Source organism: Triticum urartu, chromosome 2A (assembly GCF_056163025.1).
Source record: "Triticum urartu cultivar PI428250 chromosome 2A, HENAU_Tu73, whole genome shotgun sequence".
Taxonomy (NCBI): domain Eukaryota; kingdom Viridiplantae; phylum Streptophyta; class Magnoliopsida; order Poales; family Poaceae; genus Triticum; species Triticum urartu.
In genome coordinates this window covers 722,133,010-722,148,804 of record NC_141874.1, presented here as the reverse complement: position 1 = coordinate 722,148,804, position 15,795 = coordinate 722,133,010, and positions in this window count along the sequence as shown.

Genomic DNA, 15,795 nt, shown 5'->3' with positions numbered 1-15,795 from the left:
CCTTATCAAACATATATTCCAACTCCGAGATGCTTGCACCAGTCCATAGATGGATCACTAGAGCTTGCACACTTTGTTAGCACCTTTATGATCGATAAAACCTTCTGGTTGCATCATATACAACTCTTCTTTAAGAAATCCATTAAGGAATGCAGTTTTGACGTCCATTTGCCAGATTTCATAATCATAAAATGTGGCAATTGCTAACATGATTCGGACACACTTAAGCATCGCTACAGGTGAGAAAGTCTCATCATAGTCAACTCCTTGAACTTGTCGAAAACCTTTTGCAACAAGTCGAGCTTTGTAGATAGTAATATTACCATCAGCATCAGTCTTCTTCTTGAAGATCCATTTATTCTCTATGGCTCGCCGATCATCGGGCAAGTCAACCAAAGTCCACACTTTGTTCTCATACATGGATCCTATCTCAGATTTCATGGCCTCAAGCCATTTATCGGAATCTGGGCTCATCATAGCTTCTTCATAGTTCGTAGGTTCGTCATGGTCTAGTAACATGACTTCCATAACAGGATTACCGTACCACTCTGGTGTGAAACGTGCTCTGGTTGACCTACGAAGTTTGGTAGTAACTTGATCTGAAGTTTCATGATCATTATCATTAGCTTCCTCTCTAGTTGGTGTAGGCATCACGGGAGTAGTTTTCTGTGATGAGCTACTTTCCAATTCGGGAGAAGGTACAATTACCTCATCAAGTTCTACTTTCCTCCCACTCACTTCTCTCGAGAGAAACTCCTTCTCTAGAAAGGATCCATTCTTAGCAACAAAGATCTTGCCTACAGATCTCTGGTAGAAGGTGTGCCCAACAGTTTCTTTTGGGTATCCTATGAAGACGCACTTCTCCGATTTGGGTTCGAGCTTATCAGGCTGAAGCTTTTTCACATAAGCATCGCAACCCCAAACTTTAAGAAACAACATATTAGGTTTCTTGCCAAACCACAATTCATACGATGTTGTCTCAACGGATTTAGACGATGCCCTATTTAACGTGAATGCAACTGTCTCTAATGCATAACCCCAAAATAATAAAGGCAAATCGGTAAGAGACATCATAGATCGCACCATATCTAGTAAAGTACGGTTACGATGTTCAGACACACCATTATGCTGTGGTGTTCCTGGTGGTGTGAGTTGTGAAACTATTCCACATTGTTTTAAATTTAGGCCAAACTCGTAACTCAAATATTCGCCTCCGCGATCAGATCGTAGAAACTTTATTATCTTGTCACGATGATTCTCCACTTCACTCTGAAATTCTTTGAACTTTTCAAATGTTTCAGACTTGTGTTTCATTAAGTAGATATACCCATATCAGCTCAAATCATGTGTGAAGGTCAGAAAAAAATGATACCCGCCACGAGCCTCAATACTCATCGGACCGCATACATCGGTATGTATTATTTCCAATAAGTCATTAGCTCGCTCCATTCTTATGGAGAACAGAGTTTTAGTCATCTTGCCCATGAGGCATGGTTCACAAGTATCAAATGATTCATAATCAAGTGATTCCAAAAGCACATCTGCATCCTCATGCGTTTTACACCAATATGACCTAAACGGCAGTGCCACAAATATGTTGCACTATCATTCTGAACTTTGCATCTTTTGGCATCAATATTATGAATATGTGTATCACCACAATCAAGATTCAACAAAAATAGACCACTCTTCAAGGGTGCATGGCCATAAAAGATATTACTGATATAAATGGAACAACCATTATTCTCAAATTTAAATGAATAACCATCTCGCATCAAACAAGATCTAGATATAATGTTCATGCTCAACGCTGGCACTGATAACCCACAAGTGTAGGGGATCGCAACAGCTTTCGAGGGTAGAGTATTCAACCCAAATTTATTGATTCGACACAAGGGGAGCCAAAGAATATTCTCAAGTATTAGCAGCTGAGTTGTCAATTCAACCACACCTGGAAACTTAGTATCTGCAGCAAAGTGTTTAGTAGCAAAGTAATATGATAGTGGTGGTAGCAGCAACAAAAGTAAAGACACCAAAAGTAATGTTTTTGGTATTTTGTAGTGATTGTAACAGTAGCAGCGGGAAAGTAAATAAGCAAGAACCAGTATATGGAAAACTTGTAGGCACCGGATCAGTGATGGATAATTATGCCGGATGCGGTTCATCATGTAACAGTCATAACATAGGGTGACACAGAACTAGCTCCAATTCATCAATATAATGTAGGCATGTATTCCGTATATAGTCAAACGTGCTTATGGAAAAGAACTTGCATGACATCTTTTGTCCTACCCTCCCGTGGCAGCGGGGTCCTATTGGAAACTAAGGGATATTAAGGCCTCCTTTTAATACAGAACCGGAACAAAGCATTAGCACATAATGAATACATGAACTCCTCAAACTATGGTCATCACCGGGAGTGGTCCCGATTATTGTCACTTCGGGGTTGCCGGATCATAACACATAGTAGGTGACTATAGACTTGCAAGATAGGATCAAGAACTCACATATATTCATAGAAACATAATAGGTTCAGATCTCAAATCATGGCACTCGGGCCCTAGTGACAAGCATTAAGCATAGCAAAGTCATAGCAACATCAATCTGAGAACATAATGGATACTAGGGATCAAACCCTAACAAAACTAACTCGATTACATGATAAATCTCATCCAACCCATCACCATCCAGCAAGCCTACGATGGAATTACTCACGCACGGCGGTGAGCATCATGAAATTGGTGATGGAGGATGGTTGATGATGACGACAGCGACGAATCCCCCTCTCCGGAGCCCCGAACGGACTCCAGATCAGCCCTCCCGAGAGGTTTTTGGGCTTGGCGGCGGCTCCGTATCGTAAAACGCGATGATTTCTTCTCTCTGATTTTTTTCGCTCCGAAAGAAAATATATAGAGTTGGAGTTGGCGTCGGAGGGCATCCAGGGGGCCCACGAGGTAGGGGGCGTGCCCTAAAGGGGGGAGCGCCCCCCACCCTCATGGACAGGGTGTGGGCCCCTGGTCTTCGTCTTTGGCGAGGATTTTTTATTATTTTTTCTAAGATGTTCCGTGGAGTTTCAGGTCATTCCGAGAATATTTATTTTCTGCACACAAAACAACACCATGGCAATTCTGCTGAAAACAGCGTCGGTCCGGGTTAGTTCCATTCAAATCATACAAGTTAGAGTCCAAAACAAGGGCAAAAGTGTTTGGAAAAGTAGATATGACGGAGACGTATCAACTCCCCCAAGCTTAAACCATTGCTTGTCCTCAAGCAATTCAGTTGACAAACTGAAAGAAAGAAAGAAAAACTTTTACAAACTCTATTTGCTCTTGTTGTTGTAACTATGTCAAGCCAGCATTCAAGTTTTCAGCATAGATCATAACTAACCACATAAGCAATAATTCTCAGTCTCATAATTACTCATATCAATAGCATAATCAACTAGCAAGTCATAATAATAAATCTCGGGTGACAACACTTTCTCAAAACAATCATAATATGATATAACAAGATGGTATCTCGCTAGCCCTTTCTGAGACCGCAAAACATAAACGCAGAGCACCTTTCAAGATCAAGGACTGACTAGACATTGTAATTCATGGTAAAAGAGATCCAATCATAGTCACACCCAATATAAATTAATATTGATGAATGCAAATGACAGATGTGCTCTCCAGCTGGTGCTTTTTAATAAGAGGGTGATGACTCAACATAAAAGTAAATGGATAGGCCCTTCGCAGAGGGAAGCAGAGATTTGTAGAGGTGCCAGAACTCGGTTTTGCAATAGAGATAAATTGTATTTTCAGCGGTATACTTTCATTGTCAACGTAGCAACTAAGAGATGGCGATATCTTCCATGCTAAACACATTATAGGCGGTTCCCAAACAGAATGGTAAAGTTTATACTCCCCCTCCACCAACAAGCCTCAATCCATGACTTGCTCGAAATAACGAGTGTCTCCAACATACATCAGGTCCCAGGGGGAGTTTTGTTTGCAATTAATTTTGATTTAGTTTGCATAAAGCATGGGACTAGGCATCCCGGTGACCATCCATTTTCTCGTGAGTGAGGAGTGGAGTCCACTCCTCTTGAGAATAACCTGCCTAACACGGAAGATAAGGACAACCTTGGTTGATACATGAGCTATTCGAGCATACAAAACAGAATATTTATTAGAAGGTTTAGAGTTTGGCACATACAAATTTACTTGGAACGGCAGGTAGATACCGCATATAGGAAGGTATAGTGGACTCAGCTGGAATAACTTTGGGGTTTAAGGGATTGGATGCACAAGCAATATTCCCGCTTAGTACAAGTGAAAGCTAGCAAAAGACTGGGAAGCGACCAACTAGAGAGCGACAATAGCCATGTACATGCATTAAAATTAATAAACATTGGGTGCAAGCATGAGTAGGATATAATCCACCATGAACATAAATATCGTGAAGGCTATGTTGATTTGTTTCAACTACATGCGTCAACATGTGCCAAGTCAAGTCACTTAAATCATTCAAAGGAGGATACCACCCCATCATACCACATCATAATCATCTCAATAGCATGTTGGCACACAAGGTAAACCATTATAACTCATAGCTAATCAAGCATGGCACAAGCAACTACGATCTCTAATTGTCATTGCAAACATGTTTATTCATAATAAACTGAATCAAGAACGGGGAGCTCATCATATTTACAAAAACAAAAGAGGTCGAGTTCATACCAGCTTTTCTCATGTCAGTCAGCCCATCATATATCATCATAATTGCCTTTCACTTGCACGACCGAACGGTGTGAATAATAATAAGGGTGCACGTGCATTGGACTAAGCTGGAATCTGTGAGCATTCAATAAATAGGAGAAGACAAGGCAATATGTACTCTGGGTTAAATCAACAATAATGCATATAAGAGCCACTTCAACAATTTAATCATGGTCTTCTCCTACTGACCCTCAAAGAAAAGAAAAGAAATAAAACTATTTACACGGGAAAGCTCCCAACAAGCAAAAGAAGAACGGGAAATATTTTTGGGTTTTCTTTTTAATTATTACTACTACAGTAGAAAAATAAACTACTACTAATTTTTTTGGTTTTTCTTAAGGTTTAACAAACACACAAGAAGAAAGTGGGAAAAAGAAAATAGACTAGCATGGATATTACAGTGAAAGAGTATGAGGACCGACATCTAGTAATGAGTGTGTGTGAGCTTAAATGTAATGTCGGTGAGAAATACGTACTCCCCCAAGCTTAGGCTTGTGGCCTAAGTTGGTCTATTGCCAGGGATAGCATGGCAGGTACCCATAGGTGTAGCTGGGGTCGTACTGCGACGAAGAATAGTTGGGATCATACTGTGATGAAGAAGAAGACTTTGACTGCCACTGGCTGACAGTCATCTCTGGATCCCAAGAATAAACAGATTGTCGTGGAGGCTCATCTTGTGGTTCCTGTTCTGGGGCTGGTGCAGGATTCTTGTAAGCTTGGATGGCAGCCCACGTAACGAGGTAGGGTCCTACAAAATTAAACAAAGAAGGGGGCAGGCAACGTAATAGTTTCATGATAGTGTTTATCAAAGTATAACTTATATTTGAGCTCTCCATTCCTGTCCTTAACAAGAAAATCATGGGCTATCATGCTCTCATTGTCTAGATAAGCATTAGGTAGCAATTTTTCTTCTTTCTCATAATGCCTAATAGCTATGTTAAAGTGTGCGGCAAGGCGAGAAGCATAAATGCCTCCAAAGATGGGGCCTTTAGTACGGTTCAGACTCAACCGCCTAGCGATAATTCCGCCCATACTGACAGTGTTGTCGTGGTATAAACCATGCAACAGAATAATAATATCAGGAACACTAAGGTTCCCACAGTTCCCACGACCAACAAGCACCGACTAGCAAATAGAGCAAAATAGCGTAACACAGGAAAATGTATGCTAGTGATTCTTGCATTAGAAACCTTCCTGGTTTCTCCCATAGAGATAAGGTTAATAAATGGTTCCAACTCTTTACGAGGTGGTTCCTCTAAGATACCATCAGGAGGTATGTTGCATACTGCGCAAAATTCAGACAATGGCATTTTCTTCACAACGTCATATAAATGAAACTCTACTAAAGGAGGTGACTCTTTAGGGAAAAAGTAGAAGTTTTGCACAAAAGTATTTGTGAGTAAGAGATACTATGGACGTTGGTCGCGGACGAAGTCGGTGAGGCCAGCATTCTTAATCAATTAATAGAAATCCTCATAAATCCTGGCCTCTCTCAAGAAATTATCAGAAGGCCATTCACACGGTCGGATCTCTGCGGTACGAGGCAAATTATATTTGGGCCTCTGAGCTTCTTCATTTTGTTTATCCTTTGAGCTTCGGCTCGATGAACCCCTCAAAAGTCTCCTCATTATTTTTCTGAAATAATCTGAAATTTTTAGTAACTTCAAACAAAAGTGAGCCAACTTCAATAAAACTGATAGCAACTACTCCTACAAGTGCCTAGAGCCTAAATCAAGCATTAGAACTACTTAGAAACATATAAATTTGACATGCAAGCTCAAGAACATGGTCACCTATGCAGCACAAATTTGCAAAGAATAAAGCACTAGAACAAAAACTAATTGGACCAATGGAGGAGTCACATACCAAGGAACAATCTCCCCAAGCAGTTTTGCGAGAGGTGCTTTGAGCAAGGAGATCGAAAATCACAGCAAAAGTGGCTGGAACTCGTGCTTGAGTTGGTTTTTAGGTTTGTGCGAGACAGAGGAAGAATATGGGTGCTGGGATAAGTGGAGGAAGGCCACCATGGGCCCACGAGGCAGGGGGCGCACCCTAAGAGGGGCGCCCACCACCCTCGTGGCCAGGTGGCAGCTCCTCCCGCGGTAATTTTTGCACAGTAAATCCTCAAATATTCCCGAAAAAATCATATTAAATTGGCATGGCATTCTGAGGACTTTTATTTTCGGGATATTTTTATATTGCACGGATAAGTCAGGAAACAGACAGAAAAATACTATTTTTACTTTATTTCTACTAATTAACAGAAAATATAGAGAGGGTACAGAAGGTTGTGCTTCTAGTTTCATTCATCTCATGCTCATCAAAAAGAATCCACTAACAACGTTGATCAAGTCTTATTAACAAACTCATTACGATAATCATGAAACCGGAGAAATTCCGAATAACACTAAGTTACCTCAACGGGGATATGCACATCACCTATAATAAGTATATCATATTTCTTTTTGACAGTAGGAAGAGGAAATTCAAAACCTCCAATTATAATCGATGGAATTTTTCCAATGGAGTTGATACTATGAACTTGAGGTTGTTTCCTCGGAAAGTGTACCGTATGCTCATTATCATTAACATGAAAAGTGACATTGCCTTTGTTGCAATCAATAACAGCCCCTGCAGTATTAAGAAAAGGTCTTCCAAGAATAATAGACATACTATCATCCTTGGGAATATCAAGAATAACAAAGTCCGTTAAAATAGTAACGTTTGCAACCACAACAGGCACATCCTCACAGATACCGACAGGTATAGCAGTTGATTTATCAGCCATTTGCAAAGATATTTCGGTAGGTGTCAGCTTATTCAAGTCAAGTCTACAATATAAAGAGAGAGGCATAACACTAACACCGGCTCCAAGATCACATAAAGCAATTTTAATATAATTTCTTTTAATGGAGAAAGGTATAGTAGGTACTCCGGGATCTCCAAGTTTCTTTGGTATTCCACCCTTAAAAGTATAATTAGCAAGCATGGTGGAAATCTCAGCTTCCAGTATCTTTCTTTTATTAGTAATGATATCCTTCATATATTTAGCATAAGGATTTGTTTTGAGTACATCAGTTAATCGCATACGCAAGAAGATAGGCCTAATCATTTCAGCAAAGCGCTCAAAATCCTCATCATCCTTTTTCTTGGATGGTTTTGGAGGAAAAGACATGGGTTTCTGAACCCAAGGTTCCCTTTCTTTACCATGTTTCCTAGCAACAAAGTCTCTTTTATCATAACATTGATTCTTTGATTGTGGGTTATCAAGATCAATAGCAGGTTCAATTTCTACATCATTGTCATTACTAGGTTGAGCATCATCATGAACATCATCATTAATATTTTCACTAGGTTCATGTTCATTACTAGATTGTGTTTCAGCATCAGACATAGAGATATCATTTGGATTATCAGGTGGTTCAGCAATAGGTTCACTAGAAGTTTGCACAGTTCTATCATTTTTCTTCTTCTTCTTTTTATAAGAACTAAGAACATCAATATTATTTCTTTGAGAATCTTGCTCGATTCTCTTAGGGTGGCCTTCAGGATACAAAGGTTCCTGAGTCATTCTACCAGTTCTAGTAGCCACTCTAACAGCATAATCATTTTTCTTACTATTCATTTCATCAAGCACTTCTTTTTGAGCCTTAAGTACTTGTTCTACTTGAGTGGTAACCATAGAAGCATGTTTGCTAACAAGTTTAAGTTCACCTTTAATATTAACCATATAATCGCCCAAGCGTCTAATCATATAAGCATTTTCTTTTAATTGTCTACCAAAATAAGCATTGAAGTCGTCTTGCTTAAACATAAAGTTATCAAACTCATCCAAGCACTGACTAGCAAATTTAGTAGGATGGACTTCAGCTTTATCATATCTATAGAGATAATTTACCTTTACTACCTGTGTCGGGATATCGGGATCAGGAGGTTCTTCAGTAAATAAAGAATTGAGATCATATGTTTCTTCAACAGGCGGTATATTAAGACCATGTATTTCTTCAATAGGAGGTAAATTCTTAACATCTTCAGCTTTAATACCTTTTTCTTTCATTGATTTCTTTGCCTCTTGCATATCTTCGGGACTGAGGAATAGAACACCTCTTTTCTTCGGAGTTGGTTTAGGAATAGACTCAGTAATTGGAGCAGGAGCTGGCTCAGGAGGTGCCCAATTATTTTCATTTGTCAACATATTATTCAATAGAATTTCGGCTTCATCCGGTGTTCTTTCCCTGAAAAGAGAACCAGCACAACTATCCAGGTAATCTCTAGAAGCATCATTTAGTCCATTATAAAAGATATCAAGTATTTCAGGTTTCTTAAGAGGATGATCCGGCAAAGCATTAAGTAACTTGAGAAGCCTCCCCCAAGCTTGTGGGAGACTCTCTTCTTTAATTTGCACGAAGTTGTATATTTCCCTCAAAGCAGCTTGTTTCTTATGAGCAGGGAAATATTTAGCAGAGAAGTAATAAATCATATCCTGGGGACTACGCACACAACTAGGATCAAGAGAATTAAACCATATCTTAGCATCACCCTTTAATGAGAACGGAAATATTTTGAGTGTCATGCATAGCAGAAGTGGCATCATCAATAACATGCGACATATCGGAACAAATAGCAGAAGCAGGTTTAGGTGTCGCTAGCTTACTCATAACATAAGGTGAATCAAGTGCAGAGCTAGATGGTAGTTCCTTACCTCCCCTCGTAGTTGAGGGATAGATTTTGGTTTTTGGATCTCTCAAGTTCTTCATAATGATAAGCAGATATATATCCCAAGTGACTCAAATAATAGAGCTATGCTCCCCGGCAACGGCGCCAGAAATTGGTCTTGATAACCCACAAGTATAGGCGATCGCAACAGCTTTCGAGGGTAGAGTATTCAACCCAAATTTATTGATTCGACACAAGGGGAGCCAAAGAATATACTCAAGTATTAGCAGCTGAGTTGTCAATTCAACCACACCTGGAAACTTAGTATCTGCAGCAAAGTGTTTAGTAGCAAAGTAATATGATAGTGGTGGTAGCAGCAACAAAAGTAAAGACAGCAAAAGTAATGTTTTTGGTATTTTGTAGTGATTGTAACAGTAGCAGCGGGAAAGTAAATAAGCGAGAACCAGTATATGGAAAACTCGTAGGCACCGGATCAGTGATGGATAATTATGTCGGATGCGGTTCATCATGTAACAGTCATAACATAGGGTGACACAAAACTAGCTCCAATTCATCAATGTAATGTAGGCATGTATTCCGTATATAGTCATACGTGCTTATGGAAAAGAACTTGCATGACATCTTTTGTCCTACCCTCCCGTGGCAGGGGGGTCCTATTGGAAACTAAGGAATATTAAGGCCTCCTTTTAATAGAGAACCGGAACAAAGCATTAGCACATAATGAATACATGAACTCCTCAAACTATGGTCATCACCGGGAGTGGTCCCGATTATTGTAACTTCGGGGTTGCCGGATCATAACACATAGTAGGTGACTATAGACTTGCAAGATAGGATCAAGAACTCACATATATTCATGGAAACATAATAGGTTCAGATCTGAAATCATGGCTGTCGGTGTCAAAACTGGCGGATCTCGGGTAGGGGGTCCCGAACTGTGCATCTAGGCCGTATGGTAATAGGAGGCAAGGGACACGAAGTTTTACCCAGGTTCGGGCCCTCCTGATGGAGGTAAAACCCTACGTCCTGATTGATTAATATTGATGATATGGGTAGTACGAGAGTAGATCTACCACGAGATCAGAGAGGCTAAACCCTAGAAGCTAGCCTATGGTATGATTGTTGTTGTATATGTTGTCCTACGGACTAAAACCCTTCGGTTTATATAGACACCGGAGAGGGTTAGGGTTACACAAAGTTGGTTACAATGGTAGGAGATCTACATATCCGTATCGCCAAGCTTGCCTTCCACGCCAAGGAAAGTCCCTTCCGGACACGGGACGGAGTCTTTAATCTTGTATCTTCATAGTCCAGGAGTCCGGCCGAAGGTATAGTCCGGCCATCCAGACACCCCCTAATCCAGGACTCCTCAGTAGCCCCCGAACCAGGCTTCAATGACGATGAGTCCGGCGCGCAGATTGTCTTCGGCATTGCAAGGCGGGTTCTCCCCCAAATTCCGTGTACCTGTTGAATAAAGTCTGGTTTCTTCTAGATGCTGCGCTCCTTGGCTTCTACGCCCAATAATGGCCGCTTCCCACGTGTCAAACGAATATGAAAAGTCTAAGTGTTTTTACATTCACACCCCTAGCCGCGTAAATGAGCTGCCCTATTTAAGGGGACGAGGATTTAGATCCAAACGACATCTTCCCCCCTTCGCGAGTGTTCATCAGAGCGCATCCGACAAAGGTCCATTCCACCATGGCCAGCCATCGCAACTCCTCCTTTCGCCCTTCCAGCCCTCAGCCTGGATATTGGGAGAGATGCTCCGTCCCGCATAGGGAGCTAGTGACGCTCCAGACCAAGGGATTTCTCCCCCCGGCCAATATGATCCCGGTTCGAGCCGGTCTTGCCGTCTATAACGGCGGAAAGCAAGCGGAGAGTGCCCCTAATCCCTCCAAAGGAGAGCAGGTATGCCTCGTCCCTTATTTAATAAGGGGGCTCAGGTTTCCAATCCATCCATTTCTCCGGGGGCTGCTGGAGTTCTACGGCCTCCAGCTACACAATCTCACGCATGCCTCTGTATTGCATATCGCGGGCTTCGTAGCCCTCTGCGAGCTGTTTTTGGGCGTCGAGGCTCATTTCGGGCTATGGAAAAGGTTATTCTGCCTTGTGCCCCGCTCTAAGGAGGGGTCAATGTATCAAGTGGGCGGAGCCAAAGTGTGGCGCATCGCCGGGACCGGATATCTGTCCGGAACCCCAAAGAAGGCGTCCGAAGACTGGCCCTCGGAATGGTTTTATATAGAAGACGTCCCGCTGCCGGATCCTGTCCGGATCGGCCTCCCTGAATTCGACAGTGCTCCCTTAAAGAAGCGCCTAAGCTGGCGTCCACGGAGCCCTCAGGGGGAAAGTGACAGGGACATCATTTACCTGATGGGCCGAATAAGATTGTTAGCCCATTCTGGACTAACCATGATCGGGGTTATGGCCGAATGCATCATGCGGGGGGTGCAGCCGCTTCAGTATAGAAGCCACCCCATGTGGGACTTCAACGGGGAGGACGACGCCACCCGCTACGGCTGTAAGGGGCCGGATTCAGCTACAGCTCTACTAAAGATCTTGTCCACTTTGTATAAGGGAGAAGAGGAGGAATTTCTCCATGTCAACCCACAGGGTGGATTCTCTATGCACAATCCCCCAAGCTGGGTAAGCGGTCACATTTAATTGCCCATCCGTTTTGTATTCCCATTGTTAAATATTCAGTCTGACGACTTCAACGTAGGAACTACGCCGGGCTGTTAAGGAAATAAGCAGCCTCCTCCACAACCCGAGGACCCAGGACGGTCCCTCGACCCGGCCTATCAAGAGGATCCGGACATATCTGTGGAGCTGATTGATGGAGTGTTCCATCAATTGAGCAAGGACAACGCCTTGGTGGCCATTACGGCTGATTACCCAGGGCTAATCCCGGCCTCCTAGGTAACTAAGATCGAAGTCCCAGTACCCCGAATAGGTGTCCGCCCTCTCGTGTGTTCAGTTTCCTAATTACAACCAAACTTTGCAGGGGAGGTTTTTGAAGTGGAAGGCCGAACCTGCGGCGACAAGCCAACGAGGGGCCGCAGGGCCCCGTGGGTAGAAAAGAAGTGCAGTCCGGACCGAGGCATAAGCGCAAAGGTATGGCGCCCCCCCCCTTATCCCAGGTGTTATACCTTCGAGGCACATTGACACTCGTGCTCTCTTCAGGACAAAGAGACCTCGCCAGACTATATCCGGAGAGGCTGCCAATCGCGCCTCCACCAGCCAGGCTCCAAAGCCTGGACCGGAGGTGGAGGCGAACACAAGGCGCGTGCCAGACGCTCCTCCGATGGAGGATGTGGATGGGTTGTCTGCCACCAACTCTGAGGTGGAGAGTGCCATGAACCACAGGCGTCGTCGGACAATTCTTCGCGACGCTTGTTTCTCCCAAGGGACGTTAGATGCCTTCAACTCGGGAGATGCGTACCTCCGTGCCGCTCAAAATGGTCTAGCCAGAGCCACGGAGCAATATGTAAAAGACATATGGGTAAGAAAATTTTGGTAATTATATATATATATATACCAGTAGCCCTCGAGACTTGAAACAGTTAGAATAACTGATTTAAGGATCATTTGTTATGCAGGTTCTTACAGAAAAGAATTCCCTACTGTCCAAGGAGCTGGAAGAGTGCAAAGCCCAACTTGAGGCCGCACTAGCCGCAGCAGGGGAGCCCAAGGAGACCCCCTCTGGTAATATACACTTCGAAAGATAAGTATTTTGCAAAGCACGGCATGGGTGCGAATCTGACAAATGAAATTGCAGATGGCGCCGGATTGAATCCGAAAAGGCAACACCTCCTACGCCAGCTAAAGGCTGGTGAGAAGGTGCTGACAAAGGTGAGGCGGGAGAAGAATGATCTCCAAGATGCCAACACCAAGCTGGGCGTCAAACTAAAAGATGTTCGTGCCCAGCTGTCAGACTCCGTGAAGGAGAATCAGCGGCTTCGCGCGCGGCATATTTAGTAAGTGCTTGAACGAACCTTTGAAAGAAAGTTCGGCGGGGAAGTCGACTAACAGAGCAATGTCTGTAGGTGTGCTAACAGTTCGTCCTGCAGAGGAGATGCCTGGTTCTACGGGTGACCTTCTTCCCGAGCTCTCGCAACTACTCGATCGAGTTCGGCAGGCGATGCAAGGCGTCGCCCAGGCCCTGTGGCCATCCGTCTTCATGCCCGAAGGTCTTGGAGAGCTTGCGGAGAAGCTAAAGGGAGCACGGAGGCGCTTCCAATTGTGGAACATATCGGCCTGCCGTCAAGGCGCTAGGGAGGCCTGGGCCATGGTGAAGACGCGGTACACAAAGGCTGACCCCAACCACATGGCCGAGGTCGGTCCTATAGGGCCCGATGGGAAGGAGATCCCTGTAAGCTTAGTATACGGCCAAGTAGAATTGGCCGCAAAGTATTCCCAGCAGGACTGTAAATTAGACAGCCTGTTAGATGGTATTGAAGAGGAATACAATCAGTTAAAATGACTATGTAATTTAATTGACATTTATAATGCCTTCTAGCCGGATTGTAGATCATTTGTCATGGCCGACCTTTTCGCTTCAGCCTCGGGACCTGACGGTCCGGAGTGTGTCCGAATTCCCATGCGGTTATATAGGAACCAGGGAATGCATGGAGACCAGGCGTAGGGGTCATTAGTGCGTGAACAGACAAGTGCCCGACTAGTTATGTTATATTACATGGTTAGTAAGAAACATCTTCCAGGGAGAATAGTTCCGTTAGGGGTTCCTTTCCCTAGGAGGCATGCCCTAAGGTGCATGTCCATGCTGCGAAAAGAAACGCAGGAAAAACATCTGGGGGCATATAGATAAATAAAATAAAAAAGATCATCTTTAGTTCACCGACCGAATATTCCCTTAAGAACGCTAGCTTTCGGCTTCACCCAGTCTGAGGTACACGTCCGGCTGACCCGACAGTAACAATTGCAGAGGTGCTCCCTTTACCACCTAGACAAACAATCGGGAACGTAGGGGTAAGCAGAGGAGCCAAGCAACCCAGCTTGGCCAAAACTTAAGTCATATCGATGCATATAATGGTGAATAAAAGGTACATGCGGAAGTGTGACACATGTGTTGGGCATGAAGCCCGTATAAATAAGCTTCTGTTTAAAGAAGCCCCCAGGTTTAATGAGCACGGATAGTGCGTCACTTTATGAGCCTTTAAAGGCTATAAGAGAGAGAGAGAGAGAGAGAGAGAGAGAGAGAGAAGAGGAATGTAAGACAGAAAGTATATAAAAAATGGACAGAGGAAGGAGACAAACACAAAATCCGGCGCTAGGCATAGAATCTTCGGAGATGGGCTGTGTTCCATGGGTTCGGCTCGAGTCGGTTATCCGATGCATCCCGCAGGCGGTACGCTCCACCAGTTAGGACTTGGTCAATTATGAAGGGACCTTCCCACTTGGGCTTGAGTTTGTCCTTTTTCTTGTCCGGTAGTCGTAGAACTAATTCGCCAACGTTGTAATTTTTGGCCCATACTTCTCTGCTTTGGTATCTTCGAGCCTGCTGTTGATAGAATGCGGAACGAGCTTTTGCCACGTCACGCTCCTCCTCCAATGCGTCCAAGCTGTCCTACCGATCAAGCTCGGCTTCTCTTTCTTCGTACATGCGCACTCGAGGTGAGTCATGCATTATGTCGCAAGGCAAAACTGCCTCTGCGCCGTACACCATAAAGAATGGTGTGTATCCGGTGGTGCGATTCGGCGTGGTCCGCAGCCCCCAGAGTACGGAGTCGAGCTCCTCTACCCAGTCCGTGTTAGATTCCTTGAGGGACCGCACTAACCTGGGTTTGATGCCGCTCATGATAAGACCATTTGCACGTTCGACCTGGCCGTTAGTTTGTGGGTGATAGACGGAAGCATAATCGAGCTTGATGCCCATGTTTTTGCACCAGAGTTTTACCTCGTCAGTCGTAAAGTTCATGCTGTTATCCGTGATGATGCTGTGGGGGACGCCGTAACGGTGTACAACCCCGGATATAAAGTCTATCACTGGTCCAGATTCGGCCGTCTTAACAGGCTTGTCTTCTATCCATTTGTTAAACTTATCCACCATGACCAGTAAGTATTTTTGCTTGTGGGTTCCGCCTTTAAGGGGTCCAACCATGTCAAGCCCCCAGACCGCGAAGGGCAAAGTGATGGGGATAGTTTGGAGGGCGGTGGGTGGCATATGGCTTTGGTTTGCAAAGAGCTGGCAACCGGTGCATCGTTGGACTAAGTCCTGGGCGTCTGCCCGGGCCGTCGGCCAATAAAAGCCTGTACGGAAGGCCTTGCTTACAAGGGACCGAGCTGCCGCGTGATGACCGCCGAGTCCGGCATGAATTTCAGCCAGGAGGTTCCGCCC